The sequence below is a fragment of the Ranitomeya imitator genome, chromosome 5, assembly GCF_032444005.1.
Source record: "Ranitomeya imitator isolate aRanImi1 chromosome 5, aRanImi1.pri, whole genome shotgun sequence".
Taxonomy (NCBI): Eukaryota; Metazoa; Chordata; class Amphibia; order Anura; family Dendrobatidae; genus Ranitomeya; species Ranitomeya imitator.
This window is the reverse complement of record NC_091286.1, coordinates 191,587,433-191,601,873: the sequence shown is the minus strand read 5'-3', so window position 1 is coordinate 191,601,873 and position 14,441 is coordinate 191,587,433. Positions and strand designations below refer to the sequence as shown.

The window sequence follows — 14,441 nt, the reverse complement described above, 5'->3', positions numbered from 1 at the left end:
CCCAGCTCCAGGATAGCCACAGGGTCCTGGAGGGAAGGTGGCTTGTGAGCGTCTGCTAAGAGCAGGACTTGAGGCGCCTCCTTCCCTGCCTGTCAGATGCTTGATCTCATGCTCTGCAGTGCAGAAGCATTGCAGAGCATCAGATCAGTGATCTGGTACTGTACAGTGATGTTCCATCCTGGGACAATGTAAACAAGTTTAAAAAAGTGTAAAAATATATTTAAAAAGAATCCCCAAATAAAGAGCAAGAAAAACAAATATTATTCCAATAAATACATTTATTTATGTAAAAAATAAACAGAAAAGTACACATTTGATACCGCCACCTCTGTAGCGACCCGCTTTATAAAACTGACCCACTAGTTAACACTTTCAGTAAACACCATAAAAAGAATTTAAAAAAAAAAGTAGGCAAAAAATAATGCTTTATCATCATACAACGGAACACAAAATGCAATAAAAAGTGAATGGTACTGCTGAAAACATCATCGTGTCCCACAGCAAACAAGCCGCCGTGCAGCTCCATCAGCAGAAAAATAAAAAAAGTTATAGCCCTCAGAATAAAGCAATGAAAAAAATTTTTTTCTATGACATAGTTTTCTCTAGTCACATTCCATGACAGCAGCATCGGATGATGTCTCCCCTCCCTAATGGGGGACAGGAAACAGAGGTTAAAGACCCTCCCCTTCCTACAATCACCAGTGTTTTTCCTGTCCTCTATGGGGCATGAAGAGGTCTGATGGTGCAGCTGTGGCCGGCGATCGGGAGCACCCAGGATTTTTTACCTTCCGCCGGGTAGTTGAGGTCGGGGGTTCCACTCTCCTTCTCCTTATTGCTGCTCCCGTCTCTCCGGTCCACGTGTGACTCGGGACCCCCTTTACTGCCCCTCCTGCACCCCCTCTTGGGGCAAAGGGGGACGGTGACATGCAGCCTCTTCTTTTGCCGGCAGATTTTGAGGTACACGCGCAGCAGAAGTGACGTCATCCTGAACTTCCTGTTCGCTTCCTGTGCGTTCCAGCATGGAACGCATGCACGCCCGGTAGCCACATATTGCAGGATCTGCTACCACATGGGGCATTCTCCTTGTGGGGTTCCCCCCCACCTGCCGACCTGGGAGTGGAGGGGCATGAGATTTGCTGATGCTGAGACCTCGATTATTTAATCCTGGTTGGGGATGCCACCAGGTAAGGCCCACAGTCTGTTTCTGTGACTGCAGATGGACTGACGTACTGACACGAAGAATGGGGTATGTCTACATTCAGCAGAAATTACGGGACAAATTTTGGTGCCATTTTTTACCGTTTTCCCAGAAAAAAAGTGTTAAATTTTGGGCTAACACAATTTTGGTGGTAAAAATTAAAATTATTATTCACAGCCCTATAGTATAAAATTCTGTGACACAACTGTGGTGTCAATATGATCACTGCATCCCTAGATGAATTCACTGAGAGGTTTAGTTTGTAAAATGGGGTCACTTATGGGGGGCTCTGCTGTTCTGTCACCTCAGGGGCTCGTCCCCTGACAAAGCCACCGTGATTGGCGACACGCGTCGGGTCTTCCCCGCTGCTACTGTTATGTGTGATTGGGCATATTTATGCCATGATTGACTCTTAACTCCTCACAGGGATTTTTCATAGGTAACCATCGCTTTTGGGCACCTCACTTGGTATTGTATATTTCCAACCATGTTTGATTATTTCTTGCCTTTTCTTCTCCTTATATAGCATTCACCATTGCCTAGGAACTTAGTGTTGTTCAGCTATATTTTGTTCTGAACAAGAAAGGGTTATTTATTTATTTAGGGTTAGGAGGTGGTGTCCACGATACATTTGTTTTCTCATTTTGGAATGGATTCTGTTATTTATCTGTGATGGTCTATTGTTTATATTTCTAAAACCCCTGTCAGCACACATCAATTATTTGTTAGCAGCTTGGGTGCTCTATTATGAGCTCTTGTTTATTGGTGTCTTGTCACATGTGTGACTGGTTTTAAGTGGTTTTAAGATGTTGGTTTGTGTACCTAATAAAAGATTTATTCATTGTCCATGTCTCACGGTGATCCCCTCTTTATGGTCTATTTCTTTTTTTTCGAGTAAATGGGCTCTGCCAATGTGACATGGCACCCTCAAACCAGTGCAGCAAAATCGGCACTGAAATATGATGTTTCTTCCCTTCTGTGCCTCAAAAGTAGTTTTGATCACATATTGGGTATCAGCGTACTCAGAAGAAATTGCACAACAAATTTTGGGGTTCATTTTTTTCTGTTACCCTTGTGAAAATACAACAAATTGGCCTAAAAAACATTTTTGTGGGAAAAATTGGATTTTTTTTATCTTTACCGCTCAACATTATAAACTTCTGTGAAGCACCTGGACTTTCAAGGTGCTCACCACACATTTAGATAAGTTGCCTAAGGGGTCTAGTTTCCAAAATGGTGTCACCTGTGGGGGATTTCTTCTGTTTAGGCACATCAGGGGCTCTCCAAACATGACATGGCGTCCGCTAATTATTCCAGCAAATTTTGCATTAAAAAATTCAAATGGTGCTCCTTCCCGTCTGGGCGCACGACAGATCGAACAGTGGTTTTCCCCAAATATGGAGTATCGTTATGCTCATGAGAAAAAGCACAACAAATTGTATTGTGCAATTTCTTCAGTTACCTGTATGAAAATAAAAAAAATTGGGTCTAAAGGAACATTTTTGTGGAAAAAGTAAAATGTTTATTTTTTCCTTCCTCATTCCATTAATTCATGTGAAGCACCTGAAGTGTTAATAAACTTCTTGAGTGTGGTTTGTGTACCTTGAGGGGTGCAGTTTTTAGAATAGTGTCACTTTTGGGTATTTTCTGTCATATAGACCCCTCAAAGTCACTTCAAATGTGATGTGGTCCCTAAAAAAAAAATGGTTTTGGAAACTTTGTTGTGAAAATGAGAAATTGTTGGTCAATGTTTAACCTTTATAACTTCCTAACAAAAAAAATATGTTTCAAAAATTGTGCTGATGTTGCAAATGTTATTCATTACATTTTGTCACAGTTCACGGGGAGGATATCTTTATCTTCTTCTCCGCTCACACCAATTTGTCATGAACCAGGGTTGTTTGGTTGCCCCTGTTTCCTTTCTGAATGGGATTTTTCTATATCCCACTTCCGGTTTGGAACTTGCAGCTCTCTGGCGCCTCTTTACCCTCAGGTCAGACAGGGTACTGCACCTAGGATAATTAGTCACCAGAAAGGCTGCCTTACTTTGTACTGGAAAATGGGCACACTGCAGCGAGGACGATTATAACTACTCCCACTCAGATGAGATCAATAATTATCAATGCCATCCATCACCACAAAGCCTCCCAAATGCACAGGACAAATCCGCTGCCACCAGCTCCGATTTCTTAATTAATAGCAGGTTCAGAGCCAACCCAGATTAGTAGTGTAATTCACTTCAGAGGACGTGACAGTTTGTTATAGATCAAGGGGTAACAAAACTAGTAATTTTATATATTTTACTCCAAAAAGGTAGGCAGTGTTTACAAAAGTATAAAAAGATTTTATAAAAGTAGACAAGTATCGGATGTACAGTACAATTACAAATAAAATGGGATTAAAGTTGAAATATACTTAGTTTGTAATTTCATCTCATGGCAGACCATGTGCTGTGGGGGATGGGCATACATCTACAGTCATGGCCAAAAGTTTTGAGAATGAGACAAATATTAATTTTTCCAAAGTCTACTGCTTCATTTTTTCTAATGGCAATTTGCATATACTCCTGAATGTCAGAGTGATCAGCTTAACAGCAATTACTGTACTTGCAAAGTCAATATTTGCCCAGAAAATGAACTTTAACCCCCAAAACACATTTCAAGGAGCAGCTAACATCGTTTTAGTGATTGATCCATTAACACAGGTGTGGGTGTTGATGAGGACAGGGCTGGCGATCAATCAGTCATGATTAAGTAAGAATGACATCACTGGACACTTTAAAAGGAGGCTGGTGCTTGGTATCATTGTTTCTCTTCAGTTAACCATGGTTCTCTCTAAAGAAACATGTGCAGCCAACACTGCACTGCACAAAAATGGCCTAACAGGGAAGAGTCTCACAGCTACAAAGATTGCACCTCAGTCAACAATCTATCGCATCATCAAGAACTTCAAGGAGAGAGCTTCCATTGTTGTCAAAAAGGCTCCAGGGCGCCCAAGAAAGACCAGCAAGCGCCAGGACCGTATCTTAAAACTGTTTCAGCTGCGGGATCGGACTACCAGCAGTGCTGAGCTTGCTCAGGAATGGCAGCAGGCTGGTGGGAGTGCTTCTGCACGCACTGTGAGGCGGAGACTCTTTGAGCAAGGCCTGGTTTCAAGGAGGGCAGCAAAGAAGCCACTTCTCTCCAGAAAAAACATCAGGGACCCACTGATAGTCTGCAAAAGGTACAGGGAGTGTGTCATGATATGTACTTTTGCCCTGTCCTGTATTTGAATAATATGCCATTTGATGTATGTAACTGTTCTCTGGTTTCTATTAGCTGTAATTTATGTATTTTCTTGGCTGGGAGTTCACCTGTAACAATGTCTCCTTCCCCCAATACTTGCAGCCCTAAGCTCTAATGTAATTAAGCTTTGTCAACATCACTAGTGGAGGAATAGCCATTCTTCCTCACAGCAGGTGGCTAGGCAAATGTACATATTACATAGACTGCCTGGAGCCCACCAGTCTAGAATCTTCTGGTGGACCCAACCATTGAATAGAAGGTGTAACCCCTACCCCCTTCATGGGCGGATCCCAGGAGCTCAGACAATCCATTCTTATTTTGAGATCAGATGTGAGTTGATCCTTGAAGGAGAAGGAGTGGGGATTCTTAGCTGAGGCAAGACCCCATGTCCATCTGTGGCTGCGGAAGCGAATGGGGCGAGACTTGAGCTGAGGACATATATCGTCGTTCGTGAGATTGTTTTGGGATCCCTTGGACTAATTGTGGACTATTGCTTTATTACCTGGCAAAAGGATTATCGGGAGGTGCCCCCGAACCTGTTCCATTGGACTGATTGTGGACTCTGTAGATCTACCTGCATGTGTTGTTCCAGCGTTCTTGATAATAAATCTGTTGAATCATCCCTCGGCCTGTTGTCCCTTCTTGCTCTGCCGTACACCCCGTCACAAACTGGTGGCAAGCAGTGGGACCAGAGCAGAAGGAATGGAGGACAACGGCCCATCAACATCGAGAACCAGCACCACAGAGTACAAGAACTGGAGTTTGGGGAGCCTACAATCAAAGGCCTGGGAAGTAGGAGTCCGTTTTAAAGGACTCTCCAAGGAGCAGCTTATTGAGGCTTTGGAAGGAGTTCGCCTGCAAGATGACGCTGAGGAAGGATCCTCACAGCAAATGGAGGAAAGAAGGCAGCCGGAGGTAAATACCCAAAAAAGTCAGTGGGTTGTGTGGTACGAGGAGGAGTTGGCATTGCTGGGAGAAGAGGCCACCATAGACTATAAGATGGAGGCCATTCACAGAGCTCAGGAGAGGGAGAGGGAGGCCATTCACAGAGCTGAGAGGGAGAGGGAGGCCATTCACAGAGCCGACGACAGAGCTCAGGAGATGGCATTGCTGGAGAGGCAGATCGCTTTGGAAGCAGCTAGAAGCTCCAGACAGACTCTAACCCCAGCACCCACCATGAGGGAACTCCCCAGAGTGTCCCGCAAAGACTTCAAGCCCTTTAATGAGGCTGCAGGCGACATTGAGGGCTTCTTCCAGGACTTTGAGCATCAGTGTCGATTAATGGAAGTCCCGGAAAGGGACCGAGTCCGACATCTGGTGGGGCTCTTAGAGGGTGGAGCTGCCGCAGCCTATAGAGCTATGGACCCTCGGGGGAACTGTGAGTATGCGGAGATTAAACGGACTATTCTAGAACATTATGCTGTTACCCCAGACACTTACAGGACTCAGTTCCGTACTTTAGCCTGTGATGAGGAAGTGTCTTTCAAGATGTATGCCCACAGACTCAAACAGATATGTCATCGCTGGCTGGAGGCAGATGAGGCCTTAACCTGGGAGACCTTCCTCCAGGTTATCCTAAAAGAGCAGTTTTACTTCAAGTGCCCTGCTGAGATCCGGGAATGGGTGCGTGAGAGGAGACCAGCCACTGTGGAGGAAGCTGCAGCTCTTGCTGATGAGGCTCTCACCATCAAGCCTCAGTGGAGGGTTCTGTTGGAGGATGGAAAGAGGCCTACCAGCTCCACAACACCGGTGGCCCCCTGTTCTTCTGTCCCCATTGTTCCCCGTTCCTCTAAGCCACCACCTCATGCTGATACCCGTGTAAATGTGCCTCCAGTTGCTTCTACTGCGTTTTCTGGAATACGACGAGGAGAGGAAGTAGCAGAGCACAGGTGTTATGGTTGTGGGCATCTACAGGCCTCATGCCCAGCCAGCTCATGGAGAAGTCGTCCTCAAACCCCTACAGCACCTTCAGGTGGAAGCCGGCCTCCAGGTTCCCTTACCCCCTCACCCAAGAGGACGCCTTGGATGGAGTGAGACCCAGCAGAGATGCTATCGATGTGGACAGCCGGGGCATCTGCAAGCCTCCTGCCCAGCTGTTCAAATGAGGATTAATCCTGTACCCAGTCGTATTATTAATTATGTACACCCAAGTGCCATGGAGGACGACGTGTCACCACTACGTGAGGACTGGCCTCGTGCCTCAGCCACCCATGTTGCACCACTAGGAGTTTATGGTGTGCGACCCGCAGCTATGACGACTTCTGCTCATCGAGGTAAGCACTTGCAGGAGGTCGTGCTGGATGGACAGAGACTTATTGGATTTTGTGACTCAGGGGCTTTCCTCACACTGGCTGATCCCCGAGTGGTTCGGCCTGAGGCAATCCATCGAGGACCTGGGATTGTCATTGAACTGGCTGGTGGACAATGGAGGACTATTCCCACAGCCACTGTGGATCTGAACTTTGGTTTTGGGGTCAGGCGATATGTGGATGGGGTGATGGGTGGTCTGCCTGCAGATGTTCTCCTGGGCAATGATGTGGGAGAGCTAAGATGCCAATTTGTGGCTGCATGAAGCCACATGTAAGTTACGCTCTACCTGTGTGTACTTAACCAGCGACCTGTAGAGGTCCCTGGTACGTACACAAATTAGGAGGGGAAGGGATTGTCATGATATGTACTTTTGCCCTGTCCTGTATTTGAATAATATGCCATTTGATGTATGTAACTGTTCTCTGGTTTCTATTAGCTGTAATTTATGTATTTTCTTGGCTGGGAGTTCACCTGTAACAATGTCTCCTTCCCCCAATACTTGCAGCCCTAAGCTCTAATGTAATTAAGCTTTGTCAACATCACTAGTGGAGGAATAGCCATTCTTCCTCACAGCAGGTGGCTAGGCAAATGTACATATTACATAGACTGCCTGGAGCCCACCAGTCTAGAATCTTCTGGTGGACCCAACCATTGAATAGAAGGTATAACCCCTACCCCCTTCATGGGCGGATCCCAGGAGCTCAGACAATCCATTCTTATTTTGAGATCAGATGTGAGTTGATCCTTGAAGGAGAAGGAGTGGGGATTCTTAGCTGAGGCAAGACCCCATGTCCATCTGTGACTGCGGAAGCGAATGGGGCGAGACTTGAGCTGAGGACATATCTCGTCGTTCGTGAGATTGTTTTGGGATCCCTTGGACTAATTGTGGACTATTGCTTTGTTACCTGGCACAAGGATTATCGGGAGGTGCCCCCGAACCTGTTCCATTGGACTAATTGTCGACTCTGTAGATCTACCTGCATGTGTTGTTCCAGCGTTCTTGATAATAAATCTGTTGAATCATCCCTCGGCCTGTTGTCCCTTCTTGCTCTGCCGTACACCCCGTCACAGAGTGGACTGCTGAGGACTGGGGCAAAGTCATTTTCTCTGATGAATCCCCTTTTCGATTGTTTGGGACATCTGGAAAACAGCTTATTCGGAGAAGAAGAGGTGAGCGCTACCACCAGTCTTGTCTCATGCCAACTGTAAAGCATCCTGAAACCATTCATGTGTGGGGTTGCTTCTCAGCCAAGGGAATCGGCTCACTCACAGTCTTGCCTAAAAACACGGCCATGAATAAAGAATGGTACCAGAATGTCTTCCAAGAGCAACTTCTCCCAACCGTCCAAGAGCAGTTTGGTGCCCAACAATGCCTTTTCCAGCATGATGGAGCACCTTGCCATAAAGCAAAGGTGATAACTAAATGGCTCATGGAACAAAACATAGAGATTTTGTGTCCATGGCCTGGAAACTCTCCAGATCTTAATCCCATTGAGAACTTGTGGTCAATCATCAAGAGACGGGTGGACAAACAAAAACCAACAAATTCTGGCAAAATGCAAGCATTGATTATGCAAGAATGGACTGCTATCAGTCAGGATTTGGTCCAGAAGTTGATTGAGAGCATGCCAGGGAGAATTGCAGAGGTCTTGAAGAAGAAGGGTCAACACTGCAAATATTGACTTGCTGCATTAACTCATTCTAACTGTCAATATAACCTAGTGGTACTCATAATATGATTGCAATTATATTTCTGTATGTGATATAAACATCAGACAAACACTAATAAAAACCAGAGGGCAGCAGATCATATGAAAATATAATTTTGGTGTCATTCTCAAAACTTCTGGCCATGACTGTAGATGCAACACAGATCTGTCTCGCAACTAGACCCAGAACAAAAGACTATTGAAGACTGTCTCCCTCATTTACCTCCATGCCCAAAACCAAGGCACTCCCCCTATGGTGACCTCACTCAGAGACTGAATACTCCCCTTTCCTAGAGTTACGACAAACCATTTCTATACTTAACTCACTGTATGAACCTCGTAGAAGAACGACACAAGGATCATGATGCTCACCATTTGAGGTGGGTTCGTTTAAGTATAAACACGGCGAAGGTATATGACCCACTTATGAAGAAATCCATTCCTGGCATTTCGTTGGGTTTAGTTCCTAGTGTTCCTAGTGATTTCAGTGAGTTCTAGATCTCTTGGTGGACATCCGGAATATGCAACTTTTATCTTGCTATCCCTGATCGGTGCCAGTATGCATAACTTCTCAAGACCAAAAGAGTCCCATGCAGTTTGGGAAAGTTGCTGTACCAGTTTTAGCTGGTATCAGGCGGGAGGGGGGGAAGAGCCATAAAAATTCCTCCGTGGATGTTGCTAGCACGCTGGTCTCACATTACAGCCAGAGTGAAGAGGGGGGGGGGTCGGAAAAGCCCACAGAGTGTGTCTGAAAAGCCATGGACCTTTTAGATATACTAGATTGTGGCCCGATTCTAACGCATCGGGTATTCTAGAATATGCATGTCCCCGTAGTATATGGACAATGATGATTCCAGAATTCACGGCAGACTGTGTCCGTCGCTGATTGATCGAGGCAACCTTTATGACATCATCGTCGCCATGGCAACCATTATGACATCATCGTCGCTGTGCCCGTCGCTGATTGGTCGAGGCCTGGTGGCCTCGACCAATCAGAGACGCGGGTTCCTACGTCGATACTGTGCCCGTCGCTGATTGGTCGAGGCCTGGTGGCCTCGCCCAATCAGAGACGCGGGATTTCCAAGACAGACAGACAGACGGAAAAACCCTTAGACAATTATATATATAGATACTCAAAACATGTTTTAATGTTTTGTGGCCATTGTGAACACGCGTTTAACCTCTGCATGTATACCAACTTAAGTTAAGCTCAATTTTGTGTTTTTTTTTTTTTTTGTTTTTTTTTTTTCTCTGTATTGTTGCATTCTGTGCAACCCGGGGTGTGGCCTCCCTGTTTCTGAGCTAGAGACTATATAAGGCTTCCCCAGTCTAGTGTTTCACTGGTTGGGCCCAGTCCTGTCGTCTGCCCTTATTCACACTGCGGTCAACATTGACACATGGTAAGGTTTTAATATTAGATAGTGTAGGACTGTCCCGATCAGAGTTACCGTGACGAGGTGGGATGGCTTTTGTGCTATTTTTTGATCAAAAAACAGTATTACTAAAAACTCTGTGTTATTTAAATGCACTTTTGCTTTTTTACTTAGTTACATCAAGGTTTTCATTTACTTTTCTCTCTTGTAGGTTTTAATATACTCAAAACATGGCATATTCATATTATCGTGACATATTTTACCACTATCATGAAGTACAAAATGTCACAAAAAAACAGTCGCAGAATCAGTGCCATCCATTGAAGCGTTCGAGTTATGACCTCATAAAGTGAGAGTGGTCAGTATTCAGAAAAATGGCCTGGTCCGGAAGGTCAAAACAGGCTTCACTCCTGAAGGGCTTAAACAGACAAAACTTAAGATAGAAACAAAATGAGTATACACACTGCTGTAAGTAAATAAAAAGTTCCCTCTGCGCTTAGTTAACCACTCCGGTTCACCCAGGACACATCAGATCCCTCTCTAGAATCAGACCCAACTTCCCCCGCAAATGAGTCCCATTACACACTTTTAGGCCTTTTTCACACATCCTTGTCTCCAGTACATGTGGCGACAGTTTTCACACATACCGGAGACATTGACACAGGGAGACCCACTGAAATGAATGGGTCTATGCACATATCAGCGTATTTCCACAGGCCGTGTGTCTGTGTGCCCCACACGTAGACATGTCCATTTTTTTACCATTATTTTACCGTCAGCATCGGCAGCAAAACATCCCGCACACGGAGAACACAACTTGATGTCGTCTGTGTGACACGCATCGGCATCGCGGAAGAAGCGCTACAGTAAGTGCTGTTCCCCGGTGGCAGGTGCTGAAGACAGCTGTCATCATTCTCCCCTGCTCTGCCGGTGATCGGCTCAAGCAGAGGAGAATGATGAGTTGTATTAAAGTCAGAACTATGACAGCAGGTGGGGGCTTTTGTGACTCTTACTCCCATCATCCGAGCGGATGATCGGGGTATTCCTCACCCGCCACCTGTTATATAACAAAACAAATGAATGAAAAACCCTGCTGGGATTCCCCCTATTTTCTTGAACCAACTAGGCAAAAATCACAGCTGGGGGCTGCAAACCTCAGCTGTCATCTTCAGCAAGGTTGGTTATCAAAAATAGAGGGGTCCCTGTGCTATTTTTTAAATTATTTAAATAATTAAGAAAAAACGGCATGGGGTCCCCCGCATTTTTGACAACCAGCCTTGCTAAAGCTCACAGCTGGGGGCTGGTATTCTCAGGCTGGTAAAGGGCCATTGATATAGGCCCCCCAGCTAAAAAGAGCAGCCCGCAGCTACCCAGAAAAGGTGCATCTATTAGATTCGCCAATTCTGGCCCTTTGCCCGGCTCTTCCCACTTGCCCTGCAGCAGTGGCAAGTAGGGTTCATATTTGTGGGGTTGATGTCACCTTTGCATTGTCAGGTGACATCAAGCCCACGTCTTGGTAATGGAGAGGTGTCTATAAGACACCTCTCCATTACTAATCCTATAGTTATATGTAAATAAAGACACAGCCATAATAAAGTCCTTTAATTTAAAAAATGACACAGACTCCTTTTATTAATCTCAAATAAACCATACTTATGACCTCGCCTAATTTCACTGAAGCCCTTGATCTCCTATAATAAAAGTAAAATAAAAAAACAACAATATACCATACCTGTCGATGCCGGCTAGAACTGCAGTGACCTCAGGACCGTGGGAAAATGCCAGTGATGATGTCACCGCTGGTCAATGATGCTGCGCTAGCAACAGCTTATACACCAGTGGTTCTCAGCCTGGACGGTCGCATCTTGGCACCGTCCAGTTTGAAAACTAACCCCCAGACATGGATTACAGCGTGGGACAGAACGACGGACAGGTATGGTATATTGTTTTTTTTATTTTTTATTATAGGATGTCATAAGTGTGGTTTAATTGAGATTAATAAAGGAGCCTGTGTCATTTTTTTCAATTAAAGGATTTTATTCTGGCTGTGTATTTACATATAACTATTGGATGTCTTGGTGTCTTATAGACACCTCTCCATTACTAAGCCGTGGGCTTAATGTCATCTGACAATACAAAGGTGGCATCAACCCCACAAATATGAACCCCACTTGTCACTGCTACAGGGTAAGTGGGAAGAGCAGGGCAAAGCACCAGAATTGGCACATCTAATAGATGCACCTTTTCTGGGCAGCTGCGGGCTGCTATCTTTAGGCTGGGGGTGGCCTATATCAATGGCCCCTTGCCAGCCTGAGAATACCAGCCCCCAGCTGTGAGCTTTAGCAAGGCTGGTTGTCAAAATTGTGGGGGACCCCACACTGTTTTTTAAAATGATTTAGATAATTAAAAAGCCAACGTGGTGACCCCTCTGTTCTTGATAACCAAACTTGTTGAAACTGACAGCTGAGGGTTGCAGCCCCAGCTGTGAGTTTTGCCTGGTTGGTTTAAGAAAATAGGGGAGAACCCACGCCGGGTTTTTCATTCATTTATTTTGTTATATCGCAGGCGGCAGGTGAAGAATACCCCGATCATCTGCTCCTGCTGTCACTGTTTTTAGCGGCAGCAGGTGTCGGATGATGGGAGTAAGAGTCCCAAAAGCCCCCACCTACTGTCATCGTTCTGACTTTAATATAACTGTCATCATTCTCTTCTGCTCGTGCCGATCGCCGGCAGAGCAGGGGAGAATGATGAGAGCCGTCTTCAGCACCCTCCGCCGGGAGACAGCGCTTACTGTAGCGCTTCTTCCCCGGCGGCCGTCCGTGTGGTACTGATGCGGAACAACCCGGCCGACGCACAGTTCCCACACGTGTGCCGCAAGTGTTACACACAAGGACACGGATATCTTCAGTACCGTTTTTTCTGGTACTGGAAATAAACGGATCTGTGAAACTGGCCTTACAAAGACTTTTTGTTGCGTCCTGCAGTTCTTCCGTGGCCTTCCTTGACTACTTCCAGGACAGAGCCTAAGTGGATGGTATTGCTTCTCCTGCTGGTCAGTCTGAACCCATGGGAGACCATCATGACTTTGAATCTGAGTCCAAGCAGGGTTCAAAGTTGATTTCGACAAACAGGACCTTTTTCAGGCAGTGAGGGATATAAGGACGAGTCCATCACCACTTCACAGAAAGCAGTTTATTTCCTTCAGTACCGCAAACACATTTTTCTGAAACATGAAGACTTTGACAAGCTTCTGGCTACAGAATGGAAACACTTGGATAGACGCATGCATTCCTCTTAAGAAGTTTGAGGCCCTTTTCTCCTTTGCCGAGGAATTGGTTGCCAAATGGCCCACATTCATTTTTGTGAATCCCCAGGTTGCTCACCTTTTCCTCTTTCTATCACATCATCCCTCCATGTCCCAGTGGCTAATAAGACTAACTCAAAAGTGTGTGTTTTGTTTTTTATTTGGCAGCAGGCTCTCCTTTATGTCCTGCGTTTGTGTTGTCTTGGTTCAGTTTGGTGTGTTGGGTCTGAGCTAAACAGCTTTCCAGGGTTTATCTTCTGGAGTCTCATCGATCTCTACATTCAATAACTACCTGTCTTAAAATTCCTTTGTGAGGCTTCACTCGCGTCAATAGAATTGGTAGCCTACGCCATGGCCAAATATGGCATTTCAGCTTTTTTTTTGTCTCCGAGCCTGTTTCTCTGACCCAGCATCCAAAAAGGCATTTAGACTTCTCACCATCCCTGTTAAAAGGCTGTCCGGTAAGCATCTAGATGAGATAATCAAGGTTGTTTCAGTGGCATATGTGCTGTTTCCTCAGAATTGTAGACATTGTCTTCCTTCTTGACCCTTCTAGATGCTTTGCTCCTTTTGTGACTCTTCTTCGCATGGGGGATACAGCCCATCCGGTCTTCTAGTCCCAGTAGCCCTTCATTCAAACCTAAAACTTTCTGGGTCCATAGATTTGAATGGCCTAGTCAAAGTCCAGACTTAAATCCCATTGAGAATTTGTCGCAAGGCTTAAAAATTGGTGTTCTCACATGCTTCCATCGAATCTTACTGAGCTAAAGCTAGTGTGCAAAGAAGAAAAGGCAAACATTTCAGGCTCTACCTGTGCAAAGCAGGTTGAGACTTAGTCCAAAATACTTGCAGCGGTAAATGCAGAGAAAGGTCGTTCTACAAAGGATTGTTTCATTGGGGCTGAATACACATGCACTTCATAATTTTCATATTTATATTTTTTAAATATTTAAAAAATCATGTATCATTTGCTACTTTGTGTTTGGTATATCACATAAAGTCTCAATGAGATACATCTGATTAAAAAAGTTCACGGGGTTTGAATACTTTTTCAGGGCACTGTATGTGTGTGTATATAAATACATGTATACTTTGTGAATGTATGTATTGTGGTAGCTCAGCTCACTCAGCTGCTTAAATTGTAGTCACAGGAACACTTTGTTTTTGTTTATTAAAAATTCTCCCACTTGGGTTCCGTTCTCTTAACACGAGCACTGTTCAGGAGCTTCATCTTATGTCACACCGAACACAGAATGAGTCCAA

General features: G+C 45.0%; 1 protein-coding gene across 1 annotated transcript in view; it reads left to right on the top strand.

Moving 5' to 3' along the window:
• Window positions 1-14,441, top strand: part of NTPCR (nucleoside-triphosphatase, cancer-related) — an 80,455-nt gene that overhangs the window by 3,247 nt on the left and 62,767 nt on the right. The gene's annotated exons all lie outside the window — the stretch shown is intronic.